Source organism: Molossus molossus, unplaced genomic scaffold (genome assembly GCF_014108415.1).
Source record: "Molossus molossus isolate mMolMol1 unplaced genomic scaffold, mMolMol1.p scaffold_m16_p_4, whole genome shotgun sequence".
NCBI lineage: Eukaryota > Metazoa > Chordata > Mammalia > Chiroptera > Molossidae > Molossus > Molossus molossus.
The window spans coordinates 79,789,777-79,808,462 of NW_023425377.1; the positions used below are offsets into that span (position 1 = coordinate 79,789,777).

General features: G+C 42.9%; 1 long non-coding RNA gene across 1 annotated transcript; it reads right to left on the reverse strand.

Annotated features, from left to right (window-relative positions):
* Positions 1 to 512: 512 nt before the first annotated feature.
* On the reverse strand, positions 513 to 1,609 carry LOC118615820. The gene is made up of 3 exons (XR_004956492.1): positions 1,530 to 1,609; positions 1,072 to 1,202; positions 513 to 940 (listed from the first exon to the last, which is right to left on the reverse strand). It is a non-coding gene; the product is annotated as an uncharacterized LOC118615820 (long non-coding RNA).
* Positions 1,610 to 18,686: the final 17,077 nt, after the last annotated feature.

Sequence of the window (18,686 nt, forward strand, 5' to 3'; positions counted from 1 at the left end):
AGCTAATATTTTCATGGGAAATGACAATAAGCAAGCAAATCAAATGCTGGACATTCAGTGATGGTAAGAGCTTGGAACCCTGATGCAAAGTGCGACAACTATTGATATAGTCTTGTTTACACATAATAATAATAAAAAAAACAACAACAATTTTTACTGAGACAGCAGATTCTAGAGTAAGGGAAACACTAAAAATGAAATCATCATTCATATAACATGGAAATGGATGCACGGCTTGCTTGAAAGGTATTTCCTTTTTTTGCCAGTTTGTGCTTTATTGATGCCATGATGCTCAGGCCTTGACCACGTTACTTCAGCAATGGATATAGCTGCTCCTTCCACTACTGCTGCTTTTTTTTTTTTTAATCCTCACCCGAGAATATTTTTCCATTTATCTCCAGATAGAGTGGGGGTGAGGGAGAGAGGGAGAAACAGGCAGAGAGAGAGAAACATCGATGTGAGAGACACATTGATTGGCTGCCTCCAGCATGACCCCAACCAGGGTTGGGGACCTAAGCACAATCGAGGTACATGCCGTTGACTGGGATCGATCTTGTGATTCTTTGGTCTACAGGCCAAGCTCTAACCACTGAGAAAAACTGGCTAGGGTCCACTGCTGCTTCTCGGTCTTCACATTCTCTTCTTGCTTGTTGAGCGGGTAGAGCATGGCCCATGTTTTCTTGGACTGCAGATCCAGGGACTTGTACTTCTTGCCCTTGTAGAATTTCCTAAGGTTCTGAGTCTCATTAATGATGGAGAGAACATGGGCAATGGATTTGTTAACAATTTAGTTCTTAGAGAGCTAGGAAAACATGCCACCACCTGTCACTTTGACGACACACAACTGGGACACTCCCACCTTCAGATCCTTCTTCTTGTTGCAAAGGTCTCAAGTCTTCATTTTGGCCATGGCTTCACAAGCCACCACTGCCACTGTCACCTGTTCAAAGAGAAAGAGGAAGGGGTGGGGTAAAAAGTTATTTTTTCATCAGCTCCAAGACCTAGAACTAGAATGTCAGGATGTCGTAAACACTGAAATTTCCAGTGCTCTTTGATCTGAGCAACTCTTACCTTGGAAGTTAACAATGTCCAAGAGCCTGCTGTAGTCTCCTTATATCCAATACAGGCACAGACATGACACCTCCCAGTAAGAAGTGGACCCCATGGACCAAGTCGTAGGCCAGGCTCTGGGCATGACACATCTGTTGGATAAGAGGAGAGTGTGGTTCTTGAAAAATTTTTGTAGCCAGAATGGCCTCTTAAATCAATAACCAAGTGCCTATAATTTGAGATCTATGTCCCCACAAAGAAAAGTCCCTAGAGTATCTGATAGTAAGAGAGCCAAAGGTGACTTTAACAGAGATTTTAAAACATACTGATTTTGTGCCATTAGAGCAATATGGGATCACACCACACCTAGGGAATAAAGAGCAAATTATAAAAAAAAAGGGGGTGGGGGTGGGGTGGGGTGTATTTAAAAAAAACTATATGTTCTAAATATTTTCACAAATATCAACTATATCACCTACTTCAACCAGGGATGCAAATATATGCCACGGTCCAGCTGCAGCAGGATCCAGGGGTCCCGAAGGTGGTAAGGCGTTGGCGCTGGGAGACAGATGACTACATGACTCAGAGGAAGTGTGACACTGTTCCGATTTATTGCAAGTTTCTATGTGCTTATGTACTTTCATTTTTGGCATAAATTTAACATTTGAGGTTAAAGAAGCAGGGAGTTACATTCCATAGTACCAGGATGTTAGTTTCATTTTTTATCAGAATTAATTTATAACTTTTTGTATTTATAGATACAAAGAAGGGAGTAGAGTAACCTGTAAGGTGAGACAGAGTTTTTCTATAGGCCCTTTGTCTGAGATTAATAGTTGATCTAGTTCTGGGTTTTTAGATCAGCTAGTTTTTTATTTACCTCCCTAGCTAACTCAGGACAACATTTCTTATAAAACCTATTCAATTGCAATGATTGAGATTTCTTTTGTTCCTTTGTGCGTAAACACCAAGGGGGACTTTGGTATGTCAATCATTCCATGAAGGTAAGCTTGCATAAGGAACATGTAGTCTGTCTTTGTTAACTATTCTTACTCTATCTGGGGAGGAGGCACTGGAGTATAAGGTGCCTCCATTAGTTCTACCTGTCACAATTCATCTATGAATTGTTAATTAGGGACTTTTGGGGGGAAATTTTTACCTAGTTGAATTAGTAAATTATTAAGACAGTCTGGACATGCAGTGGTGACTGTTTCAGGGGAAGCTGGAGTTTCTTCAGAATTTATTTGAAGAGGCATGATTTCAGATATCTTGTTTATTATTCCGAGGTTAGTCATATAGAATAATAATTCCCAATATTATAATTCCCGTAATACTGATTAATCCCACCCCCATGCAACGTCCTCTTCCTAGAAGATGCATTCCTTGAAGCTTTCTTCTCCATATCCGGACTTTGTCAGACAATATGGTTGGAAGAGGACGTGGCAAATATGGTTTGCAAATTACATGCCTAATAAAAGAATTTATTCTACATATATTACAGGAGCAATGTCAGTGGAATGGCAGCGTTTCTCTCCTTTAAGTTACAACAATTTGAACAGTTAAAATTCAATAAAGGACTCCCTGCTCAAAACACAAGCACCTATAAATAACTGGCACATTAAAACACCTGGAGGTGAAGGAACAGGGTGAGCTGGGGAGGTAGGAGGGGACAAGAGTGGAAATGGGTGCCACGGATACAACCCAGAGTTCACTGTGGGTCTTAGAAAAGAAAAGGAAGCAGGTCGCCACCTGTACTCCCTGAGGCCAGAGGAGCAAAGAGATATGATTTCTTCTGCCAGAATGGTTGGTAAGCACTGCAGCTGAGCCCAGTGAACTCAGCGAAGCTGGAGCACAGAGTTGCAGTTGCAGTTGTCTGCCAGCCAAGTAACTGCCAGAGAGAAAACAAATCTATGGAGCCTTGTCACTTCTCCTCACCCTTCCAGAGCTAGCAGCTGGCCTCCAAATAAGCTGCAGCATTGAGTGCTGGGCAACACAGCACATTACCTGAAGCCCTGAGAACTGGAGTGACAAAAGCATTTTTTCCCTGAAAGGCAGGAAGTACACTGCAGCTAATCCCAGTGATAGGGTGGAGACACAGAGCCGAAATAACTGAGGTCTGGCAGTAGCCATTACTGAGGAGACAAAGCCACAAAGGAACCAGCCAGCCTCTCAACCCAGCTAACCTCACCCACACCAGTCACAGCTGCACTGTTGCAGAGTCTCGTTGCAAGGGTCAGTGCTGGGATTTCACTGGTTCAAAACCCCATCGCCCAGCACAATCCCCCATGGGTGTCATCCCTGAGACTGAAATGACTTGGTCAAAGAGGAGACGCCCACCTTCCAGCAAATAAAATGCATTTTCCACCTTCTGGTGGAGATCCCAGAAGCCAGAGCAATGCAAAAAACAACAAACAAACAAATAAAAAAAACACAAAACCCTAAAAACCTTGTGCTCTAGTACCAACAACTGGAAAACAAAAGAAAGTCTTCTTCTTATCACCCTAAGTTGTTACTGTAGACAGTCAGATGATGGGTAGCCAGTGGCAGGGTGAGCCTGAACCTGGCTGGCCACTTCAAAGGGGTAGGCCATGCCGGGGTTGTGCAGAAAACGTTAAGTGTGCCTGGATCCAAGTGTGCCCTACAGGCTCCAACCAGCTCCCCCTGATGTTCAGGCACCATGTCCAGTGTCAGGAGGCAGTCTGAGGGCTGCAGCATCCCCAGGCTTCCTCCTGATGGCAGGTCCTATAGCAGCCTTCCACCCCACCCCCCACTGACCCTGATACTGTAGACAGTCAGGGAGCAACAAGGAGTCTCCTCCATTGGCCAAGGTGGTGCAGGGAGAGATTCTTACACTGAGCACACCAAAAGCTAGAAAGATGAATGGACAGGGCCTGAGTGCACTAAAAGCTAGCAAGATAGTTAGAAAATAAATCCCTCCTCTCCCTATCCCTATAAGAACTGCAGGCTTGTGCAGGAAGGGTGGATGGTCTTTGAGACGGGAGTCCACCATTCTTCTAGGTCGTTGCATTTGAATTAACTTCTTTCTTTTTGCACCAGCACTTGTCTCACAAGTTTAGCTTTCATTGTGGCAGGGAGGCAAACCTGTATTTTGGTTACAGTTTTTGGTGACCCAGATGGGACAGCATGGACCTCAGTAAGTCCCAAAGAGCCAAGGTTGGGGTTCCAGCTGCCTGTGGCAGGCCGACCCCAGAGCAGGACTGTACAGACTTTGCAGCAGCTGCGGAGAGCTTTTCTCAAGGAATTTCCCTGAACTCCATCTGAAGGTGTCAGCTACCTGAAACGCTTGGCTGATGAAAGGAAATGAGTGTATGGGGAGGGAAGGACTCCAAGACTGGGTACATCAAACCAACATGCATACTGGGGGTCCTCTATCCTTGCCACTTGGGCTTTGTACCACTTGGGTCTGGTTAGGACCATTTGCAGTGCTGATTGGCAGGCTATCCCTGCCACCTGGGCTTTGTGCCACTTGAGCTTTGTGCCACGTGGGTCTTGATGGGATAAACTGCAGTACCAGTTGACAGACTATCCCTGCTGCTTCATGCCACTTGGGCTTTGTGCCACTTGGGTCTGGTTAGGACCATTTGTGGCACCAGTTGGCAGACTATCCCTGCTGCTTGGGCTTTGTGCCACTTGGGCTTCAAGCCACTTGGGCTTTGCGCCATTTGGATCCAGTCAGGACCACTTGCGGTATTGGTTGGCAGGAATTAAGATGCCAGAATTTGCTTGTGAGAACTCATTTGTACTAATGGAATATGGATCCAAGTTTTGTTCATATGTTCCCACTTTGTCTGGGGTCTTTCTATGATTATAGTTTTGGGTTTGTACTTCTGTGCCATTGGGGGTCGTTCTGTTTTAATTCCTGAAGGGAACTCACTGGGCTGAATTTTAGCAGATTGGTCGATGTACAGCTATGATCCAATGACTAAGAAGGAATTGGTTTTCTATCGCAACACTTCTTGGCCTATGTATACTTTAAACTATGGGGGGAATGGCCCCTAAATGACTATACCATCACATGATTGGAATTGTTTGGCCAACGGTCAGGGAAATGGGACAAAATCCCTTTATGTCCAGATGTTTATGTCTTTACACAGTGAGGATTCAGCAAACAAAAGGAACTAATGATGTAGAGAAGGGAATTGTCTTCCCCTTCCTGAATGTAAGACACAGAAAGAAAAGGAAAATTAAAAGTCACTTTAATGCCCTGAACCTGGGGGACCCAGGATTAACAGCAGGAAGATTTTCCCCACCCCTACTCTCATGGCTAGATATTCCTGAAACATGGTCCAGAGGGGCGACAGCTCCACCCCTATATGATGAAGGAATGGTCTCCCCCCCAAAGACCCAGCAGGGCACCTGATTTGGCCAGGGAGAATCCCTATCCAGAATGGAACAATTACCTTTGAGGCAATACCCTATAGGTGGAAAAAAATCAGAAAAGTCAGCCTACTGGCCACTACTGGGCCATATTCCATTTTCCACGTCAGACTTACTGAATTGAAAGAATCCCAACCCTGCATATAGGGAGGATCTTCAGAAAATGGAAGATCTTATCACCTCCACTTTTGCCACTCACCATCCAAACTGGGCAGATAATGGCAGATGAAAGACAGCTAGTTATAGATACGGCTGTTGAAGAGGCTCATCGCCTCTATCAATAGAATCCCATCAGGACCGCCAACCCAGCTGGGGTCATTCCCTTGACAGAGCCCAACTGGGACCTGAATGGAGGGGACCTAGCCTCCATAGAACATTACAAAAGGTGCATATTGGAAGAGCTTAAGAAAGTGATGTCTGAACAAAAGAGCTTGAATATGATACAGACCATTCAACAGAAATCAAAGATCCTTTTCAGTTTTTAGAAAGGATCTATCAGGCCAATCAAAACCACACTGATGCTGACCAACAGGCACCAAAAACTGTCCAGATGGTAGACTTGATTTTTATTTGGCAAAGCACCCCAGAAAACAGAAGGAAGATCCAATATTTACATGGTGAACACAGCCTTTAAAGTTTACCATGCCAGGGGGGGAAAAAAGGGAAATTAAAGCAGACCACCATTTTCTTAGAAATAGTACAGGAACACCAGGAAAGATGGGACCTAAAAGGAAAAGGGGAAGGCCCACTAGGTGCCAATCAATGCACCCTTTGCAAAGAGGAAGGCTGTTGGAGAAAGACTGCCCAGAATTCAAAGAGAAAATTTAAAAGGATAGAAACCCTCAGCAAGAAATATTAGAAAGGAATAATAAATCCAATGATCAATGAGAAGGCTCAGGAACTCCCCTAGACACCTCTTGAATGATCACTATTTCCACACAGGAGCTCTGGGTACAAGTGACAGTGGTGAACAAGCTAATTTACTTTCTCATAGATACAGTAGCTACATACTCAATGTTAAATACAAAACTAACCAAGCTGTGGTGTCGGTAACTGGAGTGACCGGACAATTACAAAAAAAAGGTGTAGTTTTCTCTACATGCCAGAATGCCACATTCCATTGTTATGTCAAGATTTGCTTTGTAAATTGCATACACAAATAACATTTTCTCCTGAGAAGCAAAAGTTATGTTTAGGAGTCCCACTGGAACATGCTTTCCAGCTCCAGATGCTCCTGACTTGCCTGGAAGGACCCAGAGGACAACTCTTCCCACCTGAGATCTACGAGCAGGTCAATAGAGCCATTTGGGGTGACATGGCCCCGGGTAGGGCTGTTAACATCCAATGCATAAAAATTAACCTAAAAGAAGGGGCATGGCCCTGGCCAGTTTGGCTCAGCGGTTAGAGCATCAGCCCGGGGACCAGAGAGGCCCGGGTTCGGTTCCCACTAAGGGCACATACCTCGGTTGCAGTTTGTCCCCAGCCCCCATTGGGGTCGTGTGGGTGACAACCACTCAATGTGTCTCTCTCACATTGATGTTTCACTCCCTCTCTTCCTCCCTCTTTCCCTCCCACTCTATATCTCAAGATAAAATGCAAAAATGTCCTCAGGTGAGGATTAAAAAAAAGAAAAAAGAAAAAAAAAAAAAAGAAGGGGCATGGATCCCAAAGAATAAACAATACCTCCTTAAAAGGAAAGCTTGCGGCCCTGGACGGTTTGGCTCAGCAGTTGGAGCGTCAGCCCGCAGACCAGAGTCCTGGATTCGGCTCCTGCTAAGGGCATGTACCTCGATTGCAGTCTACCCCCGGCCCTGGTTTGGGTCATGTGGTTGGCAGCCACTGATGGGTCTCTCTCACATCAATGTTTCTCTTTCTCTCTTTCTCCCTGTCTCCCTCCCACTCTATCTGAAGACAGGTGCAAAAATGTCCTCCAGTGAGGATTTAAAAAAAAAAAGAAAGTGCACCCTGGCTGGTTTGGCTAAGTGGTTAGAACATCAGCCTGCAGATCAAGCAGCTGTGGGTTTGATTCCGGTCAAGGGCACCTACCTCAGTTGTGGTTCGTCCCTGGCTCTGGCTGGGGTCATGCAGAAGGCAACCAGTCAATGTGTCTCTCTCACATTGATCTCTCTCTCTCTCTCTCTCCCTCTCCTTCCCTGCCTCCCTCCCTCCCTCCCACTCTATCTGAAGATAAATAGAAAAATATCCTTCAGTGAGGATTTAAAAAAATAGAAAGCTTTAGAGTGAATGCAACCAGTATTGCAAAAATTCTTTTTTTAATCTTTATTGTTGAATGTATTACAGATGTTCCTCATTTTTCCCCTATTGACCCCATACTCCCCACTCTTGCCCCCTCCTGCCTTTTCCCACACTATTGTCTGAGTCCATTGGTTATGCATATAAGTTCTTTGGTTTATTTCTTCCCACCCCCCAACCCCCTTCTCTTTGAGGTTTGTCAGTCTAGCAACCAATTTATTCTTCTTAATCCCCTCACCTTTTTCACCCATTTCCCCAATCCCCTTCCCATCTGGCAACCAACAAAATGTTCTCTGTATGTATGAGAATGCTTCTGTTCTGCCTGTTCATTTTGTTTGTAGATTCCATTGTTGATAGATATGTATTCATTGCCATTTTGTTTGTTCATATATTTTATCCTTTTCTTCAAAAAGACCCTTTAACATTTCATATAATAAGGGCTTGGTGATGATGAACTCCTTGAATTTGATCTTATCTGAGAAGCACTTTATCTGCCCTTCCATTCTAAATGAAAACTTTGCTGGATAGAGTAATCTTGGTTGTAGGTTCTTGCTTTTCATCACTCTGAATATTTCTTGCCACTCCCTTCCGGCTTGCAAAGGTTTTTTTGAGAAATCAGCTGACAGTCTATGGAAACTCCCTTGTAGGTAATTATCTGCTTTTCTCTTGCTGCTTTTAAGATTGTGTCTTTGTCTTGAACCTTTTGCATTTTGATGATGATGTGTCTTGGTGTGGGCCTCTTGGGGTTCATCTTGTTTGGGACTCTCTGTGCTTCCTGGACTTGTATGTCTGTTTCCTTCACCAAGTTAGGGAAGTTTTCTGCCATTATTGTTTCAAATAGGTTTTCAACTTCTTGTTCTCTCTCTTCTCCTTCTGGCACCCCCAAGATGCAAATGTTGGCATGCTTGAAGTTGTCCCAGAGGCTCCTTACACTCTCCTCATCTTTTTAGATTCTTTCTTCTTTTTGCTGTTCTGATTGGGCATTTTTTGCTTCCTTATATTTCAAATCAATGGCTTGCTTCTTGGCTTTACCTACTCTACTATTGAATCTGTGTAAATTATTCTTTATTTCAGTTAGTACCTCCTTCATTTCTGACTGGTCCTTTTTTATGTTCTTGAGGCCCTCACAAAGTTCGCTGAGGTTCTCACTAAGATCATTGAGCATCCTTATAAGCAGTATTTTGAACTCAGCATCTGTTAGGTTGCTTATCTCCATTTCACTTAGTTCTTTTCCTGGAGTTTTGTTCTGTTTTTTCGTTTGGGACCTGTTTCTTTGTCTCCTCATTTTGGCTGCCTCCCTGTGTTGCTTCTTTGTATTACTTAACAAGAGGTATGGGGCTAGCTGAGACTAGATGCTGCTTGTTTGAAAGAATTTAGGAAAACCTGAAGCAGGATCCAAGACAGGGCAATCCTATGGTTAAGCAACTGGCAACAGCTTGGGTGGACCTGAAAGTTGGGTGGGGCGGGGCCTCAGGGAATCACCAGGGTGGGGCAAACAGTGTGAACCAGGTTGCTGGAGTCCCAGATATGGCAACTGTGTACTGCCCCAGGGAAGAGCTCTCCAAAGGAACAAAGGCCTCTGACAGCATATCTGTCCAGGAGAAAGCCCCTCTCCAGCCCTTGCTCCTGAACAGCTCAGTTCTTCCCTGCATGTCTCTGGCGCCTCTCGAACTGCCTCCCCTCCAAGCTTAGAGGGAGTGAGTCTGATAAGTCTGTGCACGGGCTCTTTAAGAGGAGCTGCCTGGGGCTCCAGCCACCTCAGCCTCCCTGAGCCTCAGTTCCCGCTGGTTTTTCCAGCTAGAAGTTATGGGGACTTCTCTTCCTGGCACTGGAACCCTGAGGTGGGCTCCTGGTGTGGGACGAGGACCCCTCAGTCCTCAGGAAGGACCTTCCCAGCCGAGGTATCCACTACACATGGGTGTGGGACCAGCCCGTCCGCCTCTACCCCTCCTACCAATCTTGATGTGGCTGCTTCTTTTATTTTGTAGTTGTAGGACTTCCATTCAACTTGATTTCAGGCAGTTTTGAATGATGGTTGTTCTGTAGTTTAGTTGTAACTTTGATGTGGTTGTGGGAGGATGCAATACAGCATTTACCTACACCACCATCTTGATCGGAAGTCAATTTTTTTTCTTTTCCTTTTGTTTTTTGGTATGTGCCCCTAGTGGGAACCAAACCTCGGACTCTCTGGTCCGCAGGCCAACACTCCAACCACTAAGCCGAACTGGCCAGGGCGCAAAATTTCTTAAAATTAGTATTAATTCGGCTATGCCAGTCACCCTATAACATCCTCATTTTACCAGTCAAAAAGCTTCATTCTGATGAATATTGATTGTTACAAGACCTTAAGGTCATAAATTACATTGTCTAGGACATTCATCCTACATTGTCCAGCCCTTACACTTTGTTGACCATGGTGCCCTGGGAGAGCAACTGGCTTTTAGCCCTAGACTTGCAGGATGCTTTTTTCCTGCATCCCAAAAGATAAACAGGCTCAACTATTATTTTCCTGTGAATGGCAGGACCTAGAAACTAAAGCCACACTCTAATACTGTTGGACTGTGTTGCACAAGGATTTAAGGATTCCCCAACCATATTTGGGGAAATATTAGCAAAATATTTAAGGGATATTCAACTGAAATCAGGAATTCTTCTGCCACATGTAGAAGACTTACTAATAGCTAGCAATACTTATGGAGACTGTTTGCTTATCACCACCACAGTCCTGAATCATTTGGCAAATAGAGGATATAAAGTATCACCTCACAAGGTTTGCAAACAGGAAGTGGCATACCTGGGATTCCACCTGAAACAGGGCATCAAGGGCTTGATGGCTGATCAAAAAAAAGCCATCGCTATTATAAAAATCCTAGAGAACAGAAGGTAGTTTTGTGAATTCTTAGGGATCACAGGTTTTACCAAATTTGGATTCTAAACTTTGGCCTTATAGTGAAACTATTGTGTAATTCTTTGAAAGGATTAGATACTGAACCCCTTGAGTGGACAAGAGACTGTCAGATGGCATTCGACACCTTGAAGTAAAAACAAGTTTAAATCCCTGCATTAGGATTGCCCAATTTACAGAAACCTTTCAAATTATACATTCATGAAAGGCAAGAAATTGAACTTGGGTTGCTAACCACACCCTGGGAAATACCCCTCAACCCACAGTCTATCTCTCAAATAAACTAGATCACATGACAAAAGGATGGCCGTCATGCCTCCAGGCAATAGCAGCTACCTGTGACATCTTAGGAGAAGCAGAGAAATTCACTCTGGGGCAACTGACTATGGTATTTGCACCATACCAGGTCCTAACACTATTAAAACAGAAAGGAGGGTATTGGCTGAAGGCAATGAGCATGGAAAAATAGCAGGCCATTTTATTAGACAACCTAAATGTCACCTGACAAACCACCACTACCTTAAACCTAATCACCCTACTCCCAGACTCAGAGGGAAGTTCAGACCTCTAACATGATTGCTTAGAAATCATTGACAAAGTTTATTCCAGCAGACCAGATCCACTGGACCAGCTGCTGCAGAACCTAACTGGGAACTATATATAGATGAGAGCAGCTTCACAGAAAATGGTCAACGACAAGGTGGGTACATGGCAGTCATCATAGACAAGCATTCAAAGCAACAATGGACTGTTGTTCATTTCAGAAATCTCCCAGCAGATAGGACAGGTACTGGAAACTATATGCATCTTGAAGACTCCAATCTACAGAGAATGAGAAAATGAATCACACAATAAAGAAGACCCTAGTGAAAATATACCAAGAAAGACATTTGAAATGGGAAAAGGCACTCCCTATTGCCTTGCTCTGGATTAGGGTAGCACCCTAAAGCGGATTTAAATTAAACCTTTTTGAAATAGTTTATGGGAGAACCTTCTAAGTTTTTGTTTTAATAACACCTCCTTTAGAGTTAAAACATGAATTTAAAAATCAAACAATATGTACAACATTTAGGGTAAACATGAACAACTATGCACAAATTTGCTCACTGTAGGTCTATCTACCCGTGTGATGAGCCCTTACACCCATTCCAGCTGGGAGACTGGGTCTTACTAAAGACCTGGTAGACTGAAGGTCCTGAAAAACAGTTAGCCAAGCAATGGACTGGTTCCTATGATATCCTGCTGACAACGCACTCTTCCCTAAAGTTCACAGGAATCAAGCCTTGGATCCACCACACACAGATGGATAAAATGGGCGCCGCCTGAGGAGGGCTTGGATCTTACTGCTCCTGTCGATACTGCAAGGAATAGCTGGACCTGCACTACTGAAAGAGACTTAAAATTCCTCTTTTGGAAAGGGACAGTGCCTCCCAAAGTTAAGTGACAGTGTTACTTTTCATTTTATTATTTGTTGACATTTGCTATACTTTATGCCCATGCTTAGATAAATAACAGTTTTGTCTGCATTTTCCAGACAGTAGCTTCCCTGGCAAATTGATCCTGTTGTTGGGTGTTGTAACCCAAAGCCCCACTCAGGATTAGATCATGGGACTCTTTTAGTCTCAACAATTTCTGGTTTCACTACAATTCCCCCAGCATGAAATGTCTACACAACAGGTCTCACTTTGGAAGCCCATCTGCAACACTGCCTCTTGAAATATGAAGCAGTCTATCAGCTTTGCTTGTTCAGCAGTGCTATCCTCTAGATACCACATATGCTGCCTTCCAAAGACAACAATCCTCTCTCGTATAAAGGCTCCCCTCCATTCTTGACCCCCTTCTCCCTTTAGTAGACAACAAGAATCTCTGGACCCAGGGATGGTTAAGACTACGTCCCTAGATAGCAGGAAGAAACTACAGAAGACGAGACCTTCATTCATTTACCCTTGTAAGATTACAAGGGGCCAGAGTTTTGAAGGGGAGAATTGTTACCGTAGACAATCAGGGAGTGCTGGGGAATCTCCCCATTGGCAAAGATGACACAGGGGGAGGTTCTTACACTGAGCACACCAAAAGCTAGAAAGATGAATGAACAAGGCCCAAATGTGCCAAAAGCTAGCAAGATAATTGAATAGAAATAAAAAAAGCCCTCCCCTCCCTATCCCTATAAGAACCTCAGGCTTGAGCAGGAGGGGGAGATGGTCTTTGAGACAGAATTCCATCATTTTCCCAGGTCACAGCACCTGAATAAACCTTTTTTCTTTTGCAATAGCACCTGTCTCACGAGAAATGGCTTTCGTTGAGGCAGACAGCTGAACCTGTGATTCGGTTACACTTTCACTCTCCTAATATTGTCCTTTTTATTTATTTTTCTTTATTGATTTTTAGAGGGAGAAAAAGGGAGAGTGAGAGATAGAAACATTGATGAGAGAAAACATCAATTGGCCACCTCCTGCATGCCCCCCACTGGGGATTTGTCCCACAACCTGGGCATGTGCCCTGACCAGGAATTGAACCAGTGACCTCTTGGTACATGGGTCAATGCTCAACCACTAAGCCACTCAGGCCAGGCTCCTAATGTTGTCTTTTTAAAAATAGTTTCGAATTATAAGACAATCTGTTTATTTTTTATGGTTGCTATTTTTGTGCATTTTACTTTATTTAAAAAAATTTTTTTTTCTTTATTGATGTTAGAGAAAGAGAGGAAGGGAGAGATAGAAACATCGATGAGAGAGAACATTGATTGGCTGCCTCCTGCAAGGCCCCCACTGGGGATTTGGCCCACAACTTTGGCATGTGCCCTGACTGGGAATCAAACCTGCACCTCTTGGTGTGTGGATCAATGCTCAACTACTGAGCCACACCAATCAGGCTCCTGTGGCATAGTTTCATAGTTTTTATTCTTTTTTTTTTTTGGTGCGTGCCCCTAGAGGGAACTGAACCCAGGACTCTCTGGTCCACAGGCCAACACTCCAACCACTGAGCCAAACCGGCCAGGGCTGTGGCATAGTTGTTTTTTTTTGTTGTTTTTTTTTTGGTACATGCCCTTAGTGGAAACTGAACCCGGGACTCTCTGGTCCACAGGCTGATGCTCCAACTGCTGAGCCAAACCAGCCAGGGCATGTGGCATAGTTTTAATAGCACCACTAACACATTGAATTTAGAGAGATAAAAAAACTCTCTAAATTTTTATTGTGACACTCTCTGTGTGATTCTTCTTTATCAAAGTCTACAATAATCTAGAATACTTTGAAAAAATAAGAGAAATGCTATACAAACAAAACAAATATTTCCGGGGATTCCAAAATGGTGGCAGAATGAATGGAAACTACACAGACCCCCTCCCAGGACCAAACTGGAATTACAACTAAAACACAAACAAATTGACGGGGAAAACCACCAGAAAAGCAGCTTGCGAGGATCATATAACCAGGGACACTGACTTGATCCTGGTAGGATTGCGAAGGCGTGAGACAGGGGCTAGGAGCCCACGGTCAGCAGCTTGGCAGCAGCCTTAGCTGGGAACAGCGCCCTCAGGTTAAACTCATAAGCGGCTCCACAGCGCAGAGCTGGGACAGAGGCTAAAATAGCCACAGCCACTCACCTTGGGCTCCAGCAGAGGGTGGGCAGACTGGACTGGAACTGTGTGGGGACACTTGGGATTTGGAGGGCGCTCAGACCTTTTGCTGAGTTGCAGCCACGCAGGATGGCAGCCATATTGCTCCTTCCCAGGGCTCTGGGGAGAGGTGGCAGCCCCGCCCTCGGATATTCAACCCCACCCTGTGGGCCATTGAAATGCAAATTGAGGCTTACTAACAACCAGCATCTGCCCCACCCTCGGGAAATCCCCTTATGCTGAGCACATGAGGGAGTTTTTTTAATCAACTAACAACCAAAAACTCTTCAAGTAACCTGGACTGCTAGCCTCTAGGCAAAAAGCTAGAGGATAACAGTGCCATTCCTGGGCTAGCAACTCTAACCAGGAAAGTAGGACTTGGCAGTGGTGTTTAACGTGGGTCCTCCCTCACTCAACTAAACCCAGGAGAGGGAGCCACAAACAGCAGAACACCAACACCCACAGGGAAAACTTGGCAGGCTCCAACCCCACTGTGATAGCCAAAATGGTGAAACACAGAAACAGAAGCCAAATGAAAAAAAGAGAGACCTCCACTGAAGATGATATCAATGTGGAGAAGTTAGGCAAGTTAACAGAGCTAGAATATAGAGTTATGATCTTGAGGAAGCTCAACAGCATGAGTAAGGACATAGAGATGCTGAAAATAAACCAACTGGAAATTAAAAACCACCAAGAAGAGATCAAGAGTGACATATCAGAAATAAAGAACACATTGGAACATCTAAAGAGCAGAGTAGAGGAAGCTGAGGACCAGATCAGTGAATTAGAAGACAGGGTAGAAAAAATCAACCAATCAGAAAACCAAAAGGAAAAAATGATTAAAAAACAGGAAGACAGCTTAAGAGAACTGTGGGACAACTGGAAACATAATAATATTTGCATCATAGGAGTCCCCGAAGAAGAAAAAAATGAGCAACGGTTAGAGAATATATTCAAAGAAATAGTGACAGAAAACTTACCTAATTTGGTGAAGGAAGAAGGCCTTCAAGTTCAAGAAGCACAGAGAGCCCCAAGTAAGAAGAACCCAAACAGGCCCACACCAAGACACATAGTAATTAAAATGCCAAAAATTAAAGACAAAGAGAGAATCCTAAAAGCAGCAAGAGAAAAGCAACAGGTTACCTACAAAGGAAACCCCATAAGGCTATCAGCTGACTTCTCACAAGAAACACTACAGGCCAGAAGGGAATGGCATGAAGTAATCAAGGTCATGAAAAACAAGGATCTGAATCCAAGACTACTCTACCCAGCAAGGCTGTCATTCAAAATAGAAGGTCAAATAAAGACCTTCCCAGACAAAAAAAGGCTAAGGGAATACATTAGCACCAAACCAGCACTGCAAGAAATGTTAAAAGGACTGCTGTAATTAGTAGAGGAAATAGGAAGAAAAATACAACCACACTAAACAAAAATGGCTATAAATAAGTACATATCAATAATCACCTTAAATGTAAATGGACTGAATGCTCCAATAAAAAGACACAGAGTAGCTGACTGGATAAGAAAGCATGGCTCATCTATATGTTGTTTACAAGAGACCCATCTCACAACAAAAAATGCACGTAGGTTGAAAGTGAAGGGATGGAAAAAAATTTTCCAAGCAAAGAGAAAGCAAAAAAAAAAAAACAAACCTGGGGTAGCAATACTCATATCTGATCAAATAGATTTTAAAATGAAGACCATAACTAGAGACAAAGAAGGCCACTACATAATATTGAAAGGATCTATCCAACAGGAAGATATAACCTTGATAAACATATATGCACCCAATATAGGAGCACCAAATTATATTAGAAATCTCCTGGAGGACTTCAAAGGAAAAATCAACAGCAATACAATCATAGCAGGGGACTTCAACACCTTGTTGACACCACTGGATAGATCCTCTAGACAAAAAATTAGCAAGGAAACAGAGACTCTAATGGAAGCACTAGAGCAAATGGATTCAATAGATATCTACAGAGAATTACACCCCAAAACTACAGAATTCACATTCTTCTCAAGTGCACATGGGACTTCTCAAAGATAGACCACATAATAAGACACAAACTAAATCTCTACAAGTTCAAGGAGATTGAAATCATATCAAGCATCTTCTCAGATCACAATGGCATGAAACTAGAAATCAATTGCAAAAAGAACATGCAAGGACATTTGAACACATGGAGGCTAAATAGAATGTTATTAAACAATGAATGGGTTACCGAGGAGATCAAGGAAGAAATTTAAAAATTCCTGGAAACCAATGAAAATGAACACACAACAACACAAAATCTATGGGATGCAGCAAAAGGAGTTCTGAGAGGGAAGTTCATAGCACTACAGGCCTACCTCAAGAAACAAGAAAAATTTCTAATTGACTGTCTAACCTCACAACTTAAAGAATTAGAAAACAAACAAAAAGAAAACCCCAGAGCAAGTAGAAGGAAGGAAATAGTAAAGATCAGAGCAGAAATAAATGACATGGAGACCAAAAAAACAATTCAAAGGATCAATGAAACAAAGAGCTGGTTCTTTGAAAAGATAAACAAGATTGATGGACCCTTAGCTAGACTCACCAAGAAACAAAGAGAGAGAACCCAAATGCACAAAATCAGAAATGAAAGAGGAGAAATAACAACTGACACCACAAAAATACAAAAGATCGTTAACAGCTACTATGAACAATTATATGGCAACAAATTCGACAATCTAAGTGAAATGGACAAATTTCTAGAAACACACCGTCTCCCAAAACTGGACTGGGAACAGATAGAAAACTTGAACAGACCAATAACAACTAAGGAAATTGAAGAGGTAATCAAGACTCTCCCAGCAAACAAAAGCCCAGGCCCAGATGGCTTCACGGGGGAGTTTTACCAAACATTCAAAAAAGAACTAACACCCATTCTCCTCAAACTATTCCAAAAAATTCAAGAAGGAAGACTTCCAAACTCGTTTTATGAGGCCAAAATAATTCTAATTCCAAAACCAGAAAAAGACACTACAAAGAAAGAAAACTACAGGCAAATATCCCTGATGAACAAAGACACCAAAATCCTGAACAAAATACTAGCAAATCGAATCCAGCAATACATCCAAAAAATTATTCACCATGACCAAGTGGGATTCATCCCAGGGATGCAAGGCTGGTACAATATTCACAAATCAATTAATGTGATACACCACATAAACAAAATGAAGAATAAAAACCACATGATCATATCAATAGATGCTGAAAAAGCATTTGACACAATCCAGCATCCATTTCTGATGAAAATGCTTAGCAATGTGGGAATAGAGGGATCATATCTCGACATAATAAAGGCCATATATGAAAGACCTACAACCAACATCATACTCAATGGGCAAATTTAAAAGCATTTCCCTTAAGAACAGAAACAAGGCAAGGATGCCCACTTTCGCCACTCTTATTTAACCTAGTATTGGAAGTCTTAGCCACAGCAATCAGATGGGAGGAAAAAACAAAAGGGACCCAAATTGCAAAGGAGGAAGTGAAACTGTCATTATTTGCAGATGACATGATATTACACATAGAAAACCCTAAAGACTCCATCAAAAATCTACTAGACTTAATAAATGAATTTGGCAAAGTAGCAGCACACAAAATTAATGTCAAGAAATCGACGGCATTCTTATACACCAATGATGAACTCACAGTAAGAGAAACTGAAAAAACAATCCCATTTACCATCCCGGCAAAAAAATTAAGATACCTAGGAATAAACTTAACCAAAGAAGTAAAGAGCCTATTTGCAGAAAACTACAGGACATTGAAAAAAGAAATAGAGGAAGATATAAAAAAGTGGAAGCACATACCTTGTTCATGAATTGGAAGAATTAGCATCATTAAAATGTCTATACTACCCAAAGCAATCTATAGATTCAATGCAATCCCCATCAAAATACCAACGACATATTTCACAGAACTAGAACAAATACTTCAAAAGTTCATATGGAACAAAAAAGGACCCCGAATAGCCACAGCAATTTTGAAAAAGAAGGACAAAGTAGGTAGGATCACAATACCAGATATCAGGTTATACTACAAAACTACTGTAATCAAAACAGCCTGGCCCTGGCCGGTTTGGCTCAGTGGTTAGAGCATCGGCCTGCGGTCCTGAGAGACCCAGGTTCGGTTCCCGCTAAGGGCGTGTACCTCGGTTGCAGTTTGTCCCCGGCCCTGGTCGGTTGTGCGGGTGGCAGCCACTCGATGTGTTCCTTTCACATCGATGTTTCTCTCTCTCTCTCTGTTCCTCTCTCTCCCTCCCACTCTACCTGAACAAAAAATGGAAAAAAAAACAAAACAAAAAAAACAGCCTGGTACTGGCACAAGAACAGGCATATAGACCAGTGGAACAGAATAGAGTACCCAGAAATGGACCCAAGGCAATATGCTCAATTAATATTTGACAAAGGTGGCAAGAGCATACAGTGGAGTAAAGA